Source organism: Triticum dicoccoides, chromosome 1A (assembly GCF_002162155.2).
Source record: "Triticum dicoccoides isolate Atlit2015 ecotype Zavitan chromosome 1A, WEW_v2.0, whole genome shotgun sequence".
Taxonomy (NCBI): Eukaryota; Viridiplantae; Streptophyta; class Magnoliopsida; order Poales; family Poaceae; genus Triticum; species Triticum dicoccoides.
The window spans coordinates 464051247-464056984 of record NC_041380.1 but is presented as its reverse complement, the minus strand read 5'-3'; positions in this window follow the sequence as shown (position 1 = coordinate 464056984).

Here is a 5738-nt window from a genome sequence, read left to right as displayed (position 1 = left end):
CAAATGGAGGCGATCGAGTCTTGTGGGGAAAAGCGCGCAAACCTCTGCAGAGTGTAATAAACTAATCATGGTTAGCCGTGTACCCGGTTATGGACATCTTGAGTATCTAGTACCTGGATTTTCATGTGAATCTCAACATGTTACTCTAAAATTAATTTTGTTGGGTTATGTTTAATGATGTTACTTAATTGGGATTGAGAATGCTGTCAACCATTCTCAATGTTTAACAACCACCATGATAGTAATTAAATTTTATTCCTTTGAAGTAGGGAAAAATTGGCTTTACACAAAACTGTAACCATAGAGCTTTCCACTAGCCAAATATGCATATAGTATAGCTGTTTCATTCCATTACTCTCTATGTGTTACCTTGCCAGCATATTCCATGTGCTGACCCGTTTCGGGCTGCAACGTTAATGTTGCAGACTTTTCAGACGACGATTAAGGAGTTTTTAGGTCGTGGTTCTGTACTCAGTGATGCCGTTGGAGTTGATGGACTCACTTATCTTCCAAGCCTTCTGTTGTTATCGTTATTAGATGGCCTTAAGCCATATTTATTGTAATAAGTTCTCTTTTGAGACACTCGATGTAATAAGTGTGTGATTGCTACTCTGTTATAAATCCTCCGAGTACTGTGTGGTGTCAGCATTACTGATCCAGGGATGACACCGGAGCACAGAGATCAGACTGTTTGAGGTCTGGTCGCTACAGGCTGTCGGCCAAACTCTCCGGCTAGGCGGTTTCCTTATGACCGCCTGTTCGGCTGCTGCGCCGACGATGACCTCTCGGGTCATCGAAAGCAATCTTCACGTCAGCTCGGAATTCGCGGAGCAGCTAGATCCAATGGAGCTATCTTCCCTAAACGAGCTCTTGGATCGCTTCGCCGCCCTGGGAGTCGCTACGGATTATGACCAGATTGGGTCTAAACCCGATCTGAGAGAGATTAACTCCCCCAGGTCACCCATCACGTTGCCGTGGTTGAGGGACAGTGCGGCGACCCTTCATCTATCTTAAGGACTAGATATGTCTGGATTCTCGATCCCTCCAAGTCGGATACCCGCGGAGGGGAGGACATCACTCAAGACCTGAACTTAAAGTCAGGTGACGGGCTAGATTCATTGGACAACATCCAAGAACCCAAACTTCCGAGTTCGGAAACTCCTTGGCCCCTGGGTCTCATATTGGGTGAGGTTTGGGATTTGATTCCGCCCACCCACCCGTACATAAGCGATCTATGCCAAATTAGGCAAGAGCCCGAAGAAACAGTACATCATTACTGTGCCAGATTCCTCCTGGTTATGAACAGGATAAAGGACTGCCGTGAGGAAGACGCAATTTTATTCTTCTGGAATAATTGCACTGACAAGGGAATCCTCAACGCCATAAGTCACCGTGATATTACACGCTTCGCTGACTTGGCGTCCATAGTACGAAAGTAATGTGCGATGGAAAGTGCCTGGAAAACCGAAATAAAATTTTGGGACAATCCGGCCCTGAATACAAACCCAGTCCGAAACAAAAGGGTGCATCATCGCCAGACACCCGGGTTTAATACCAAAAAGCAAAAGCCCTCTACAGGGCACGGAACCGTACTGGAAGGATGGCTTAATGGACCCTGTAAAATCCACAGTGCAGAGGGCGCCACACCAACTCACAGCCTCAGAGCATGTTGGATACTCCGGCAGGTGGCAAAAATTGGCAAAGATCTTCTAATTCTAGAAGCCATAGAAAGCCACCCCAGAGAAACCAGTACGATATTAACAGTCTTCGAGACTTTCGCATCAAATAATATGCGAAAAAGAACACTCCGGGGCCTTGCCGAAGTCTACCAAGTAGCAACAATAAACCCATGGAGTGACACGACTATTACTTTTAACACCAGTGATGAACCTAAATTCCGAACAGCCCGAGCACCAGTCGCATTGGTCCTCAGTCCAATAGTGGAAGGCTTTCGCTTACCAAGGTACTCATGGATGGCGGCAGCGGATTGAACCTCATTTATGAGGAAACCCTTCAAAAATGGAAATAGACTGGAACCGCATTGAGCGAAGCAGCACAACCTTTAGAGGAATAATCCCCAGTCGGGAAGCGCGCTGTATAGGAAAAATCACACTAGATGTGGTGTTCAGCACGCCGGATAATTACAGGTCCGAAGAGGTCACGTTCCAGGTGGCCCCATTCAGTAGCGGATATCACGCTCTGCTAGGGTGGGAAGCATTTACAGTCTTCCAAGCAATACCCCATTACGGGTACATGAAGCTCAAGATGCCCGGGCCTAACGGAATCATCACTCTCATTAGTGATCCGGACATAGCACTCCGCACCGAAAACAAGACAGCCGCACTGGCCCTCGAGGCGCTATCCGAAGCCCTAGCGGCTGAGGAACTGACTACGCTGCGCTCCACGGTAAATAGGGACGATGTGATACTCGATAAAAGATCCAAGTCCACCTCCTTTAAACCGGCGGACGAAATAGTCAAATCCCAGGTCCATCCAACGGACCCCAATAAAACAGCTTCCATCGGGGCACAGTTAAAACCTGATGTAGACGCCGCACTGCGAGAGTTCCGACGAGAGAACTGGGACATTTTTGCCTGGCACCCTTCAGACATGCCAGGAATCAAACACAGGCTGGCCGAACACAGCTTAAATATCCTAAAAGGATTCAAGCCAGTCAAACAGGCTCTTCGGCATTTTTCCGAACCTAAGAGGCATGCCATGGGAGAGGAAGTAGCCAAGCTATTGGAGGCCGGATTCATCAAAGACATAAAACATCCAAACTGGCTAGCAAACCTGGTGATGGTACCAAAGAAGGACAAATCCTGGCGCCTGTGCGTTGATTTCAAAGACCTTAACAAGGCTTGCCCAAAGGATCCCTTTCCTCTCCCCCGCATCGATCAAATTATCGACGCAACCGCAGGACACGATTCGTTGTGTTTCCTCGACGCATACTCCGGCTACCATCAAATAAAGATGGCAGAGTCAGACCAAGCCGCAACGGCATTCATCACACCATACGGCCCATTCTGCTTCAACACAATGCCCTTCGGGCTCAAAAATGCCTGCGTAACATATCAGCGCATGATTCAGACATGTCTGGCAAACCAGATCTGCAAAACAGTGGAGGCATATGTAGATGATGTGGTCATTAAAACAAGACATGTCGAATCTCTAGTAGATGACTTGGGGCTAACATCCGATAACCTCCGAACATACGACATCAAGCTCAACCCTGAAAAATGCGTTTTCGGCGTTCTAGCCGGAAAGCTCTTGGGCTTCATTGTATCCGCTAGGGGAATTCAAGCAAATCCAGCCAAGATCCGAGTTCTGTCACAATTGGATATCCCGAAGGACCTCAAAAAAATACAAAAATTAACTAGATGCGTGGCGGCTCTAAGCTGCTTTATCTCCCGCCTAGGAGAAAAGGCACTACCCCTTTACCGCCTCCTTCAGCGCACCGAACACTTCGAGTGGACGGATGCAGCCACGGCCGGACTCGACGAAATAAAAGCCATCTTGGCAAAAAAAACCCAGTCCTGGCCGCGCCAAACATTGGCGAACCAATGCTATTATACATTGCAGCAACCCATCAGGTTGTAAGCGCAGTGCTCGTCGTCGAACGAGAAACGGACGGACACAAATTCCCCCTTCAAAAGCCGGTCTATTATGTGTCCACTGTCCTTACTCCATGCAAGTCACGGTACCCGCATTATCAAAAGATTGTGTACGCGGTATTTATGGCATCCCGGAAACTGCGACACTACTTTCAAGAGTGTTCAATAATAGTAGCCTCGGAAGTGCCACTTAACGATATTATAAACAACCACGGCGCGATGGGACGGATTGCAAAATGGGCCATTGAGCTCCTCCCATTTGACATAACTTACAAGCCACGGCGAGCTATCAAGTCGCAAGTTTTGGCCAACTTCGTCGCAGAATGGACGAAGGCCGAACTCCCTAAAGAGTACGGCACATATTCAAACTGGGTCATGCACTTCGACGGCTCCAAAATGTTGGCCGGTCTAGGGGCTGGCGTCGTTTTGATGTCCCCCATAGGAGACACAGTTCAATACGTACTCCAGATAATGTACACAGACTCCAACAATGCAGCCGAATATGAGGCCCTTTTACATGGTCTCCGGATGGCAGTACCCATGGGCATTCAACGCCTAGAGGTGCGCGGGGACTCGAACCTCGCAATATCCCAAATAAACGGAGACTTTGATGCCAAAGATCCAAAAATGGCAGCTTATCGCAATGCCGTCCTAAAAATGTCGGCTCGGTTCAAAGGGCTCGAATTTCACCATATAGCCCGGGAAAATAATCAGGCGGCAGATGTCCTGGCACGCATCGGTGCAAAACGTGATGTAGCCCCCCCCCCCAACATCTTCCTGGAAAGGCTGTTCAAGCCATCCGTAGTATGGGAAGGGGAACCCCGCAATAACAGCCCAGACCCAACCGCACTGCCCGACACCGAACACTCTGACACAATTGGAGGCTCTGCCAATGAAATAACACCTTCAGCCCACGTAATAATGGCCGTCATCGCCCCATGGACAGAACCATTCCTCGCCTACCTTACCAGGCAGGAACTCCCTGAGGACCAAAATGAGGCACGCTGCAAAGTGCGGCAATCTAAAGCCTATAAAGTCCATGAGGAAGAGCTTTATAAGAAAAGCACTACCGGAGTCCTTCAAAGGTGCATCTCCACAGAGGAAGGGCGGAACCTCCAGGCTAAAATTCATGCCGGACTCGGTGGACATCACGCTGCAGCTCGGTCCCTTGTAAGCAAGGCCTTCCGTACAGGCTTTTACTGGCCGACGGCCCGGGCAGACGCCCAGGACTTAGTCCAACGATGTGTCGGTTGCCAGCTTTTTGCAAACCAAAGCCATATGCCACCCACCGCCCTCCAAACTATCCCCATCACTTGGCCCTTCGCGGTCTGGGGGCCTGACATGGTTGGACCCCTTAAAGGCGGAACCCACAAGATAAAATACTTACTGGTCATGGTGGATAAGTTCACCAAATGGATAGAAGCCAAGCCTGTTAAGACGGCCGAATCCGGACCAGTGATAGACTTTATATCCAGGGTTGTACACCATTACGGCGTCCCCCACAGCATCATCACTGATAACGGCACAAACTTTATGGCCGATGAGGTAAAACTCTCGTGCAAAAACATGGGCATCAAGCTCGATTATGCTTCCGTCTATCACCCACAAACCAACGGCCAGATCGAACATGCAAATGGTCTTATCATGAGCGGCATCAAACCCAGATTAGTGCGGTCCCTTAAGGAATATAATACACACTGGGTAGAGGAGCTCGACTCCGTACTCTGGGGGCTGCGGACCACGCCGAATCGCACCACCGGATACACACCATTCTTCATGGTGTACGGCGCGGAGGCAGTTTTGCCCTGCGACATAATTCACGACTCACCTCGAGTGCGCATGTATGAAGAAAGAGAAGCAGAGCTCGATCGGCAGGACAGTTTGGATGCCTTGGAGGAAGAGCGAGACGTGGCAAAAGCCCGTTCCGCATTCTATCAACAGCAGGCTCGAAGATACCAAAGCAGAGAAGTACGGGCCAAAAATTACAACGTTGGCGAATTAGTTCTACGCCTGCCGGACAAGAAAAAGGACAAACTCAAGCCCAAGTGGGAAGGTCCCTTCATAATTTACCAAGTCTTGACTGGTGGAGCGTACCGCCTGCGAGATGCATTGGATAACCGACTC